Below are 15,230 nucleotides of genomic sequence, written 5' to 3' on the forward strand. Positions count from 1 at the left end.
CACAGCGGCATTCTATCGCTGTGTGCTAACGCGCAAACGTAACTGCCGCCGTCTAATCAATTGCCGCACCAATTTAACTTTTATCTCTATGGTTTAAGGGTTAAGGTTTTTGGTTTTGGTTTTTCACGTATGTTGGTCGTGCTACTTGACGTGGCATTGGTCGATTTGGCATGTTAAGATGGGCGTCACTGTAATAAATTTGAAGGTTTTACAAATTGGAAATGAGTTTTGTGTGAAGCGATAGGATTTACTCGTAAGTAAGTAAATCGAACTGATAACATTTAAATTACCATTCGCTTCAGTTTGTATGATATTGTTGAATATAGTGTGGTAATAAAATCTAATTAGTTCGTGAGTAAGATTATTAGAAAATATTAGATACCTACATATTTTTAACCGACGAAAAAAAAACGGAGGAAGTTCTCAAGTTGACGCGTATATATATATATATAATATTTTAATGTAGGTATGACCACGCATAACTTTTTACAGAATAGGCCGTTTTTGATGATACTTTTTTACCAAAAAAAAATTAAACAGCCGAAAAAACTGAAAAACCTTAAAATAAACCTTTTTTATTTAACCTTAATCTAGGTACCAGGTTGAAGTCGGTGCCTCAGCACTAGCTAGCAGGAGTAGACCTATAGTCGTCTACCAGATGTGCTTCTATCACTCCTCTTGGCTCGTGCTGAGGCACCGACTTCAAACCGGTACTTACCTAGATTAAGGTTCAATAAAAAAGGTTTATTATTTTATTTAAACTTAGCTAGGTAAATTATGTTCATGCGCTTCTCAAGCAGAAGTTTGTGTTAGAACCCTACAGTGAGGGACAACTTGCCATCTGCATCTACTGATGTAGCAACTATCGCAAATTCTGTAAGCCATCTAGTCGAATGCCTGCAAACGTTTTGTTTCTCGATGGGCACGTATCTGGATATCGAAAATTGAAATACCTGTCGATAGTTAAAATATCGACGATCAAGATATCGAACCTAACCTAATTACTTTCGATATTTTGACCGTTGACTTTTTACTTTAGATATAAATTTTCGATATTTAGATACACCCCCTTTAAGATCCCAAAACAGTTAGGCATCAGTTCTTCGAAAAAAAGGCACATTGTCACTCTGAACTTTGTCGGTGACTTTATTTTTTCGGCGAATTTCTGTAGGTCAGTACCTATTCAAGATTCTATCGCCCAAAGAAACTCAAAGCATAGCTCTCTCCATATTGCTTGTTGCGTGACTAAGTCCCTCCAAGAGGCCAAGAGTCTAAGACCAAAAGTGCTATTGTTAATAGATCCATGGTAATAGGTAGGTTAGGTAGACACAAATGTAGGTAAATAGATGTTATGTTTTGGTGGTCATTGTTATAATTGGTCAGCTAGATTAGGCACGTGCATTTTTGTAAACCAACTGTTTTATTACTCATAAAACGTTTTATTATGTCTCTTTTATAGGAAGAGCTGTGTCATAGAATTTTAATTATTTTGGTTAGATAAACTTCAATTGAATGAACAAAGGAAGTGCATAAGTGGTTTTTTGTAACATAAATACAATAGTGTTATTAACTTTGGCCTTTGTGGCGTCATAGAACTCACACACACGTGGTAGTTTACATTTGGTGTTCTTTATTTTACACTCGTAGTACCTAGGTTGAGTTTTAGCTACATATTTGTTCTAGATTGTTCCAAGATTATATACCTACATAAAAGAATAACACGACCGACTGACTGACATACAATTAATAATTTCACATCTCTACCTAAAAGGGTGCACACCCTCTAAGGGAGAGCTTGGACCGTAGTTCCCACGCGGGCCCAGTGCGGATTGGGAACTTCATAGGTACTTCATACATACCATTGAATTACTTCGCAGGTTTGTGCATCACGATGTTTTCCTTCACCTTTAAGGTCATGGTAAAAAGCGTTACAGAAGTACCGTTTGTGGCCACTGTACCGTTTATGGCCATTTATTGTTTAAATATACGTTTGAAATAATTTTATAGTAATAAATAATTACAAACTTTATTCGTTTCAATATAAACTTTTGAAAAATCACTAAACATACCTATTATTTTAAGACTATAACTTTTTATATAAGTCTTCAAATGTCGACTGGCCAAAAACGGGCTTAAGGTGGCCAAAACCGGTACTTCTGCCCTAATTTCGTAAAACTCAGAGGTGCTAGTCTCGATTTGAACCCTTGATCCTCTGCTTGAGATGCCGTAGATCAAACCACTAGGCTGTCACTGTTTACAGTTTCAAATTTGCTACCATATATTTCTAAGTCATAGAATCGCACAACGATGGGATTTATAATATTTTTTGGAAATTGCCATGAGCTAGGGAACAAGCTTAATATTTATTCTTCCATGAGAGTAAATCCACGGGCACTGACTAGTATTAATATAATTTAAAACACAGCACCCTAAGATCCAGACAAAAATCATTTATAAACTAAAACACAATTCAATATTACGTTTAAAACATAGCTTCCTTCGTTTTAAAATTGAATAATGTCTTATGTCAAGTTACGTCGTTTTTGTTCTAAACATACAACATTTGCACATCAGCTGCGATATAAGTACACATTGATATTAGCATACAGATACTATATCTGGGTATCGCATTTCACACACACGGACGCGTGCGGTGACCATGACATACTATTCAATAAGCACAAACATATATATGTCGCTTTTGTCTATGTTAGGTTGAAAATGTGCTTCAATGTCGATGGTGTTAGATATATTTTCGATGAATTATATTTCGAACACGATTACCATCGCAATACTGCCCTATCTAGCCTACGCTTTTAGTCTACCGGTGATCATAACATAAATTGTAAGTAGGTAACTTCGTTGTTTTGGGAACTCATTAAAATGTCATCTAATAACCTCGTTTTACACACATCCCATAGAAAATATTTTAGTCGTGTAGTGCCATCAACATATTGCACCAGTGGCAAGAGAAGGAATTTTCATACCTCGTCGTAGCACTAAATAATAGTCGTTGCTCTACTAGCAATAAGAAAAACTTAGGAGAAATTTTATTTCGAATACCTAATGGCAAAAAAACAACACAATCATAACTTTCATACCAGCATAATCGCATCTTCTATAACAAAGAAATCCCACGTCTAATGTTAATGTTACAATACTGCCCTCCTAAGCCAATGGCGCTATCTAAAAAGAAAACACTTTTGAGTTATTAATTATTTTTGTTATTGGTGCTGGTGATTGTACGCATATGTGCAAAACGGTTGTCCGTAAAGTGACGACAAACCCGTAATTCAACATACATTGCGCAAACTATCAGTAAACCATCAATTCACGTTGCCAAAGTTCAATAGTCATTTGAGTATGGATAATTTCTCTATTTAGGCATCTGCGTGGAAAGCTGATCTTTGACCTTCAATCTTTGTGAGTTTCTCTCAGAACGACTGGTTTATAATATGGCGAGGTTTTCTATGTTCATAATTTTAAATATTTAAATTAACATTGGAAATTATGGCTGAGGTTGTAAAATACTTTCTCGAGATGTGATATTTCCCGTTTTTACATTTTCACTAAATAAGTTTTAAAGAAAAAGAGAAATGTCTTTTTAAAAATAACGTGGAAAATTCTGAATTAATCCTTGTATTCAAAGACACTGGAACTCTACATTTCGCAAGGATCAAAAAGTAAGCTTAGGTATGATATGAGTGTAAGTAGCCCATTCCGATTGAGTGTAGATTTCTATCAGCTAAAGAGTTTTTCGAATTGTTAAGGTAGTTTTCGAAAACTACCTACTTATATTACTTATCAAACTTATCAACATACAATTTTAATGTCTTTATTATTTTACTTGAAATTTTGTCATGAAATAAACTTTCATCACATCAAGCATTATTTCAATATTCAAAACCTTCTAACAAATAAGAAACGCCGTAGCTAATTCATTGTGATTCGAAACATCGCGGCAGCCATTTTGAAAATTGCGCGGCAACTGTCATTAGGCAGTGATGCCAACCTGCAAAATTGCTTTTTACGGCTGCGTTCGTCTAATAAATTATGGGTTCTTAAGTATGCCGCGACCTCCCTAATTGTACCGTTTTTGTGAAATTAAGAGAAGATAATTTGCTGCCATTTCAGAAAATACATTATTTGAATTATAATGCCGTCGTAGTAACCAAGTAGTGATGTCATTTAAAAAAAACCAGCCAAGCGTGATCTTGACTCGCAAAGAAGGAATTTCGCAAGTAGGTGTACCACCGGAAATTCGCCATTCAAAATGGAATAAAACGACGTGATGCCTCTCGTAATGAACATCCGACGAAAAAAAAATCGACAGTTACTTTCATTGTAGCATGGTGCGGGTGACAGCTGTCAATGTCACAAGACTAGAGAGTCAAAGTATCGAAACTTAAGTCGATAAAACTAATAATTTGAAATCCGCGTAGCCGATCTTTGATAGCTGCCATAAATAACAGAGCCAAATGGCGAAAAAACATTCAGAGGGCGGACCCCAAATGAACTGGGAAAAGGCACAAAGGAAGAAGAGCAATAGAGGTGACAGTAGGGTACGAGTATCTCAATTGGCCATTAAGCATTAGGGGCATTTACCCTAGGGTAAGGGTAGCATCTAGATCCAGTGGAACGTGAAATCTTTAAAAAAAAATGACTTTGTAAACATTCTAATATGCTACTTCAACAACTTAACTCAATACAACCAAAGCAATGAGCTTTGAAAACTGAATCCCCTACGAAATCGATACCCGACTGCTAAACAATTTCAATCTAAATACTTCGGCTGTCAAGTAGTTACATAACCCCTCTCGGCACTGCCACAATAGCTAATATTAAAATAGTTGCCCTACGGTTGCATAATTTATAACACCTGCGAGCTAGTCACTAGTGTTTAGGTCATTTATTGGTAATACTGATGGATGACTCGTTTGTGTTAGAGAGTTACTCATACGGTCGGAAAAACGTACTGTCACTGAGGTGAGTAGGTACAAATGGAAAATCGATTACTCGATATTAAGCTTTATACGTCCAAGTCACACACACATACACAAACACACGTAGACGCACGCACGCATACAAACATAAACACACTGCAATCGCAAATTCGATTTTTCTAAATATTTCGTTTGTAACAATAGTTTCTGTAACACACTCGCAGGCTACCAAGATACAGGCTCAGCCAAGTTTGGAGTATGATAGATGAATCGCATGAACTGTAACAAGTGTCCTTTGCTAAATAAACATGTTTTTTTTTAGTAGAAAAATTCTAATTTGAAAAATTTGTAATTGTGTAAATTTTATTGTATTTGTGTGTCTTCCGTATTAGTGAAAAAATGTCTTCTTTCTTTCTTTCTTTCTTTCATGCGGGCCACTTCCAGCCGAACCAACTGGGAGTCTATTGGGGAGGCCTATGTCCAACAGTGGCTACGGCTGATATAGGCAGTGCCACCAGAGTTGAGGTCACACATACAAGAACATGTCATCTAATGACAGCAGGATACTGACATTCACTTATTCATTTCACTCATTTTCCTTTTATGAAATCAGTTCTTCATGTAGCTGTGTGTGTGTCATTTACTTCAACTTTCGTGGCACTACCTATATGATGATGATGAGAGCAAGTTACTCGCGCGAGTACTAAACAGCACGCAAACAAACCTCGCGCTTGGCCTAGTGCGCCAGCGCAGTTCAAGATCCTAACGACGTTCGCGATTCAAAAGGGTATAAGTGACAGTAAAGTCGGTTACGTGTTGAATTTTCTTTATTGCATCCTAGGATCCCAGTCGCTTTGTTTTGTGACGATTATAAAAAAAATATGTTACGTAATTTTACTGAAAACGCTGATAACTTAAAATAAATAAAGGGACTACCGGCTAATTTTTAAACATTTTAAATTTTGATTTTAATGCTCTACATTTTCTTTACTACCGTGTAGACATTTGAAACATACCAAAAGGATCGACTTTAACTGTAATAAATCCAACCGTCACAGTCAATCAAGTTCCCAGTAAAAACTGTTTGCACGATCGGTTAGAACTGACGCGAAACAAATTGTTCATTCATTGAATCACTTCTTGAAATTGTTTTTACTCAAGATTTTGTTTAATGCTAACTAGTTTAGAGTTCCGCAGTCGCTAAAATGGCTAAAATAGCTAACCTAACCTTTTTTTTTATTCGACTGGATGGCAAACGAGTAAGTGGGTCTCCTGATGGTAAGAGATCACCACCGCCCATAAAATCTGCAATAAATAATAAAAATACCTAATCTAACCTTGATTTTTTGAACCCTTGCAGTTTCATGCGTGACGTCTCTGTTTGCTTGCGATGTGCCTGAAATATTATGGTACAACAGTCACCAGCACCAATATCTGACACAACAAGCGTGCATAAATATCTGATACGACTCTATTTCTAGGGTCGGTAGGACGTATCAAATATTTGCGGCAGATATTAATGCTGGTGACTGTACTAGGCACATAGTGATCACAGCGACTTAAAAATTTAATAAATTAAAAAAGGTTATATTATAGGTTTAGGTTGATTTTATTTTGTTTAGTTTAATTTTTAGTGGGCTTAATGTAATACTTTATATATATTGTTTGACATATAAAATTAGATCAATTAAAAAAAAGTTTTTTTCTATTGTAGGTCTGTACCTACCTACCATACAAAACATATAGATATATACCTAGATATAAGTGCTGGTGATTGTTCACCAGCACTAACATCTGACACAGCAAAGCGTGCATAATATCTGATACGACTCTATTTGAAGGGCCGGTAGGACGTATCAGATATTTTTGCACGCTCCGGTGTGGTGTGGCAGATTTTAAAATAGGTTGTGATCACTTTTGCACCTTGTCGCTTTCAGTTGTTACACAATTTCGTATGGCATTTCAAACATGACGTTGACTTTGACGAGTATGATCTGTGTTAATTATTTGCTCATATTACAGGCCACACCCGGTAAAAAAATACTTGTCTTAACACAACATTAATCATTTTTAAATGTCAATAGAAGTATAATCACAATAATTACTGTGATGATTTTTGTATTTTTTTTGGACAACCGGATGGACAAGTGGTTAGAGAACCTGACTACGAAGCCTGAGGTCCCAGGTTAGAATCCCAGCCGGGGCTGATATTTGTATGAATAATACGAATGTTTGTTCTCGAGTCTTGTATGTTTAATAATAATATGCGTTTAAGTATGTATTTATGTATATAAGTATGTTTATCGTTGCCTAGTGTCCATAGTACAAGCTTTGCTTAGTTTGGGACTAGGTTAATAGGTGTCAAGTGTCCCATGATATTTATTTTTCATCGCACTTGCTCGTAAACAGTGTCGTGACATGCAGGCTACCTTGGTTGCAACCCCCCAAATAAAACCCTCGACCTTAATGTGCTTGTCATGAAACCCGTGGTCGGTAAATGAGTCAATGCCCTATTGATGGTGCTGCGCGCGCTGCTGCAGGACCACATGCACACGCACGTTGCGGCGCATGCTGCGGGAGGGGGAGGTAGAGGGGGAGAGCAGCGCTGCCAAGAGCGCAGCTTAAGGTATCGCCAATATTTGGAAGAATTATATTTTTTCTTTTAGAAATATAAAATTTTACTCGCAAATGTGATGAAAAACATTGTATGTCTACTAGAATTACGAACGTCGACTCATTAAAGCCCTCAGTCTTCGACTTCGGGCTTCTAATAGACTCTCGTTCGTAATTCCTTATTTACCGCCCTTAAGACACAATGTACTATTAATCCTAACTATAGATCGTGAATACGAACGTAAGCGCGTCATTACACAATACAGCCTCAATTCTAAGAAATAACACTGGTCCATAATAAATTACGAAGTTTCTACAATTTCTATGTGGGATATTAAGATAGTTTTACACCGAATTTCTATCATTTCCGGCCGGTATACAACCCACTGCGGGCCCAGGGCTCCTCTTAGAATGACGGGCTTGAGCTGTAGTTCCCGCGCAAGCCCAGTGCCGATCGGAAACTTCACACAAACCATTGAAATGCTTCGTAGATGTGTGCAAGTTTGCTTCACGGAATAGCGCTTGGTAAATTTTGAAAATATGTCATTTTGGAAATAAACTCCGAAAACTGATTTACCCGGGCTCGAACCCACAATTTTCGTGAGAGGGCATAGGTGTAACCACTAGGTTAGCACACTTTTGAACCGGCTTCAAAAAAGGAGGAGGTTATCAATTCGGTTGTATTTTTTTCTTCATGCTGTTATATTGATAGGTATCTCCGTCTCACACATATACGGTCATGAGAAATTTGTACCCGGGAGTACCTGAACCGACATACCTATTATTTTTCATAATAAAAGCACCTCATCATAGAAAAGTACCAATTCCACAATTAAAAGATCCCACGCCATTTTGATTCTCCGTAGCGGCGCCAGAGGTTCCCAACCTTCGGTCCGAAAAAATAAAAATTACAAAATACCAGTTTTTGCTACAGAATCGATAAATAGTAATGACTTATTATAGGTTGCAACAGTATTCATTTATTCTCAGCAGTTACTTCGTGAATGCTAACTATTAGCTTCAATTGTAGTTCTAAATAAATTATGCTCTTCCACTGTTATGATTGAATTGTTACTGTTCATAGATTTTTCGCTTTTTGTAACGAAATAAATCTTTAGTGCGAAACATTGTAACAACAAAATAACGGTAATACCTATTCTTATACAAGCTGAAACAGTTAAATGAATTAAGTACCAATCGATTCTACTTATACCTACTTATCCTTCTTTTGTCTACAAATTCGTTTGTTAAGAATTTAACTAAGTGTCACTGTCGTATCACTAACAGTTATTATAAAATTATCTTGTTTGTAATAGAAAGAAAGAAAGAAAGAAAGAAAATACATTTATTCACAACACAAGACACAACAATAGTATTAAGTACAAATAGACAACACGTAGGAAAGTATGTGTCATTGCGGCTATAGCTAATAATAATAGCTAGATTAACATCTAATTGTTTGCCAAATTTCAGCAAATTTCGTTTAGTAGGTAATTGAAGTGAGTGCGAACGAACGTGAACTTAGAAACATAGTAAGCAGGTATTTAAAAAAAACTCATTTATATTAATTATTCGTGTGATTTGTGTTTACGATTACCTAGCTAAATAACCGTAAATAAAATGAATTTAGCTTTTGGAACGACTTCGAAAAGTAATTAATGTGCAAGTATACAGTTATAACAAATTGATAGGGTTAGCATATTTCAATTTTAAAATGTAATGCTTCTAAACAAACGTATTTAATTCACTTCCACAAATGGTCAATCCATTTACAATTACTTAGAAACTGGCAATGTTCTTATAAGGGCATGAATGCTTTACAAAAATAATTACATACAATACACGTCGTAATCTACCAACGAGCGAGTTATCGCGTAACTGACTCCATCTGCCGGCCACAAACAATTACAATTTAAAAACATAGACCCTGCACACTGACCTTAAAAGGAACCCAGAGATGTATTAAAAATTATTACTTGGGTGCGTTGACCGATAGAAAAAAAAAACAAATAAAAGAAGACGCCACGTAACGATTGCAAATGAGATCTTACAACGATAAATTTAAAGAACTATTTCGAATAAACATTAGCGTAGCAGATGTTGTTCGAAATGAAGATTAGGGGAACTAAAGCATAAAAACTGGTCAGCCAATAACAAGCCGTGGAGTTCTCGTGTCCCGCTCCCTCCGCGCGCGTTCTCTCTCCTTCTAATGCTCATATTTTTTGCCATCTTATTCTAATTCCTCATTCAAATGGCTTACGTTCGATTCCAGAGGCACGTAACCTTTAAATCGTAAGTGTTTTTTAATTACATTTTTCGCTTCGAATTCGTTACAATTAATTCCAAATTGCAATTAATGTGTTTTAAAATTGAAACGGAACAGATGCTAAGATAATTTGAAGAGGCAGCGTGTTTTTGTCGGTAACAATTAATGGTTATCATAGAGTAAGATCGATGGCTTTCATTTTTTCCACTGGTTGCGTGAGCTCGATGGGAGCACAGATAAGCAACGTGCCATGGTAAAAATGCTATTATTTTTTCGTCAATTATCGTTGTGTTTCATTAATTCGCGTGCTTGTTGGCACGGGTATTTCTGTTTTTTTTTTCCATTTTTTTACTTGTTTATTAAGCAATTAGCGCAAAAAAAAAGTAAGTAAGAAAGCATGAGTATGGCAAAAAGTAAAAGGAATCGTTTTGCTGACAACACCACGCGTATCGTGCGTATATCCCATTAAAGAAATAAACCAATAAAACTCCTTGTCTTGTTCAACAGCTTCATAAATACACAAGTAGCTAGGTATCACATTACATACAATTATACTGTCTGTCTAGTTGAACTTAGTAAAAGAAAACTCTTAATTTCGATTCATTTCTGGTATATACATGGCATAAAAACATCCTGTACCTACGATAATTTAACCCACATTAAGGCTACTGATTACTAATACGATAGGAATGAAAAATATTTTAATTAGATTTGTTTAACACAATGTATACCTATTAATACCTAAGAAGACGACGTCATGCTTTAATTTCATATTTCAACTTTTCCCAAGTCTTGTGTGCTTTTATCTATGTTTTAAGACTTATTTTATTTACAAACTAAACAAGATGTTATACTTATAGGTTAAGATAGTCATCATAATGTCACTATAATGTCATCAAAAATATTTAAACTGGCAATATGCTCTATAGTACAATGGTAGGTTTTGTAGGCAGTCTACCAACCTAGGCTACCTAGGCTAGATAAACAAACTAAATTTTTGAGTAATTCCTAATATTGGTTGTGCCGTACTAGTTCAAATCGTCCTAGCATTGTGTTCGCCTGTCAAACTAATGTATAGCATGATCACGGACTGGAGGTCGCGCAGGCGCATCCGGCCTTTCATTGTCTTTGCCGAGATTTAAGAGCCCACTTTATCTGATGCCTAGATTATTGTTTTACCACACCTTTGTCTAAAAGAGATACTGTTAAGGATATATTGTAAAAGTTAGGCTTGTTTAGACAAGAATTATTATTTTTGATTCTTTTACCAACTATGGTTTAAAAAAAAACATTATGTATTACAACGTTTTAGTTCACTTTGTTCGTTTCACATCACGCAAATGATTTTAGTGGAAAGATTAAATTTAGATTTTGTTAGTAGCTACGTAAAGGTCCGATGACAATTGACAATGTAATCGTAAAGTAGGTACCATTAGCTAAAAAGTGCAATAGAAAACATTTTACGCATAAATAGCTATGGACAAAAACAGAACAAACTGATAACATTTTATATATCTTATTGAAATCGTACAACTATTTATTTTTACAGTTCACAACAAGTCTTACAATGGTTCTAGGTCACTAGGTAATTTTAAACAAATAATCTTGCCTCCATTAAAGACATCCTGCTACAATTTATAAAACACAATTTTCTCACAGAATGATAACAACGATTCTAGGCACGTTAAAAATGATGTTTAACCATAAAGTAATAACATCCTTTAATAGGGCGACTTCCATATCTATCTAACTATAGAAGGGCATTATTTAACAATGATAATGTGCGAATAATCTCGACTATGCAATTCGCGATGTGTCAAACAAGGACGACAACCATTTCCGCGTTGAATCACTTTATGTTATGTCGTGGGGCAAGTCAGAAGAGTTGTGATTGGTGCTCTGTTGAGGTAAATTATTTATTATACGTTTCGTCAAGGTCTTGTCTAGTTTGTTAAGTTTGACTTCGTGGTACTAGTAGGTAGTTTAGGTAGGCTTTATGTAGATGATTGCATTCCATGTCTGTTAATCTTGGTTGACATTGCGTGCGCGCAGTTAAAGCCACAAAGTGAAAAGTAAGCGGCTTTTAATATGGCCGTACCATATTTAGATATTTTAATTAATAAGCTTTGTGATTTCAAGTGTATTGCACGCCAAACAGCTTTGTATTGTAGTATTATGTTCTAATTGTTTAATGTTCGCATTTCAACAAAATGTTTGCAGCTGGAAGATTTTTGTTCCTATCATGCTTATTAGATTTTCTTAATATATTGATAATTAGATATTATTATCTTTCGTTATTTATTACAACAGCAGAGTTTCTATTCGACAACTCCGCTCTAAGGTGTTCCAAATCCTTTTTTATTACCATTACCATCTGTTGGAACGCCAATATCTAAAGAACAAACAATTCACACGATATAAAAACTTCATTTAAAATTCTAATGCGTGTCATCCCGTTCTGTACCCCTGACAACCTAATATTTGTTCTAAATCATCGACCAATCACCGCTCGCGCCCGTCACGCACACCAGCGGCGCACACGCACACACGCGCGCTGACTCACAGCGACCTTGAAACAGGCTAGTCTAATCGCAGTTTTAGCCAATCAGTAGGCAGCATGTACTGACACAGTCTCCTTTGTTAGATATCATATGTTTGTCACGCCATTTTGTCGAAATGGCCTTTTGATGCTTTAAATAAATATTTTGAACACGGAATTGTTTCGTGCATTTAAATAGATTAAAACTATATTTGAGTGAGTGGGAATGTAAACGTAATGAAATAGATGATTACTTACTAAATTAGTTGTTTTGTCGTACATACCTATATTCCCAGGATTATTGCCAAAATAAATAACAAGTTCCATGTTGTAACTGTCTGGTTATTATTAATCTACTACTGTCATACACTCACTGCTTACAATGGTCTTCGGTTATTAATTTCTAGGAAAAGTTCATATCTATGTAGGTTTTATAGATAATTATATTTACCATCATCAAACTAATTAGATAAATTTCAATAACAACGACATGAATAGGTACTTAAATATTACCAACACTTTTGTTATTTCAAGTATTATCATCCAGCTTCAAAAACAAGCTTAATAATCTATAAAAAGCTTTTTGCTGACAGTATTTTTTGGCCTTATTTACAATGTTATCCCATCTACATAGGCAAATCAATTTAATGGGATAATTGAATGGGAATTTTATGGGACAAGGATTTATATTGCAGGATTTAAAGACATAACTCCTATACATAAATCCTATGCATAAATACTCAAGACAGTGCCATGTTTGTATTATTATAATAATAAAAAGAAATACAAAGTTGCGTTTTGCATTTCTTTTTATACAAATCCCACGAGTATTTAGTTAGATACATAGTAAGCAAACCATAAGCAAAAAAGTTTTTCACTCATTTACAAGCGGTTACAGCTAACTTAGCACAAGGTAGGAATCGCAACTAGGTACATATACCATAGTAGCAGATGCTTCATACGTCAAACTGTTGTTAGCTTACAACATTCTTGCACTCTTGTTACAATTATGCTATAAGTACGGCAGAAATGGAAGTTCAACGCCATCGTTCGGAATCATTAGCACTTAAGGTCTCGGTTCAGTTAACTTCGGCAAAACTCAGTAAAATAGCAGAAAATAAGTTGCACCTTTTTTTTTGGTAATTAGGCATTAACAGTGTACTTACGTAAAACCTGTTTTTAGTGCGCCTTAGTTTTTACGGCAATAAAGGCTAATAGCACAGTTGTGGGATCGATAAAAAATTGGTAAACACGTCCGTTAATTTGTTACAATATAACCTATAGCGAAGATGATAATGGTGTTTTTTTATTGACCGATTAGGAATGGCATTTACTGCGTCGTTAAAAAAAATATGAGTTCTTTTTCAATTGCTGTGTTATTGTTATCGAAAATGTTTTAAAACAATTAAAGTGTATTGAACTAGTTAATTTATAATAATGTTTTAGAACTTTTCATTTCACATTTTAATATCTGAAGTAGAGCCAACCAAGAAATTCCTTTACTAATAAGAACTAAGGTTCAAAATCAGCCGAGTTTCGATATTAGAGACTTTTGTCACTTAGGTACAATACAGGTTAGTGTAACAATCAACCTGACTGTTATTTTTCTGTACTTAATATGAAACTATGACAAAAATAGTAAAGCATCTACTTACTTAGTTGACAATAGGTACTCATTAACTAAAACGTTTAAAGATATTAGATAGGTACTTACATTGATTTTTGCTTGACAGTAAAAAATAACGAGTATAATAAAAGGTTGCCGATCCCGGAAGTACCCGTCACTAAACTTATTCAATCATTCCTTTATGGTAATTTTACCATTACCATTGTTATTTAAATCATGGGTATAAACGGTGATGTTTTATTCTAATACATTCACAACCTACACATTTCACTGCTCCGACATTTTATACAATGATATTCTTTTTTTTACTCCACCATTTTTACTCATCTTCTAAGATGGTGATATCTGTACGAACGTCAGCTCTACGTATGAAAGATGTAACTTCATAACCCGTATCCCGTAAGGGCTGTAGAATGTCATACATAGAATAATGTATAGAATGTCAGCTTTAAGGGGCTACCCCAGGTTTTCATCGATTTTTGACAAGGTTTGAATCGTATCTCCTACTTTTGCACTACAGATAGAATTATAATTCAAACGGCTATCGGTTCTCCAATCTTTTATCTCCATCTTTGTTTACCGAATTTTGAAAAACATGAATACTTAATTTTGTATGATTTTTTAAACATTGTCTGAAAAAACACTTATTTCGTCTCTCTATTGACGTGAAAGATCTAACATATACGAAATCTACATATTTGGGTTCGTCTTTGACGTCCCTAAAAAGTGGTCGAGGGTTTTCATTTGAAACTAACACAAAAGTTATGGCCAGAAAACCAGTTTTTTTGGCCTAAAATTGTTCAACTTTGATGCCAAATATCTCAAAAACAATGAACTTTGAAGTAAATATGAGATACTATATTGCTTAAAGCCGTTATTGTTAATATAATAAGCTACAAAAATCAGTAGAAAACTAAGGAATTCAAATCTAAGGTCATTGGGGCATGGGATCCCCTTAAGACGTCCACTGTTAGACATAGACCTCCCTCATAACATAATATGTCCAGTTGCTTCGAGAAGCGGCTTGCATCCACGGTGAACCCACGGCTTTCATCATAGATGCCGATCCGCGGGCTCCATTCGAGAACTTTTTGAATGTAGAATAACTTAAAACAAATATCAAGCCCAAATTATGTGGTATATGGTATGATACCTGAATATTTTAAAATACTATAAAGTCAACGTCCTTGTAGGCACAGAGTCAACAATCTCGTAGATGCTCGCCCTCGCTGATCTTAAAAT

The 15,230-nt window shown here is 35.2% G+C and overlaps 1 protein-coding gene across 5 annotated transcripts in view; it reads left to right on the top strand.

Moving 5' to 3' along the window:
• The window catches only part of Eip93F (Ecdysone-induced protein 93F), a 190,404-nt gene that overhangs the window by 136,875 nt on the left and 38,299 nt on the right, over positions 1-15,230 (top strand). The window contains exon 1 of one of the 5 annotated variants that reach the window (XM_074107075.1): positions 11,659-11,729. The exons of the other annotated variants lie outside the window; for them this stretch is intronic. The gene's annotated coding sequence lies outside the window, so the exon portion shown is untranslated. Of the gene's footprint in view, positions 1-11,658; positions 11,730-15,230 lie in introns of those variants that run through there. 5 annotated transcript variants of the gene reach the window in all.

This window comes from Choristoneura fumiferana, chromosome 25 (genome assembly GCF_025370935.1).
Source record: "Choristoneura fumiferana chromosome 25, NRCan_CFum_1, whole genome shotgun sequence".
Classification (NCBI taxonomy): Eukaryota; Metazoa; Arthropoda; class Insecta; order Lepidoptera; family Tortricidae; genus Choristoneura; species Choristoneura fumiferana.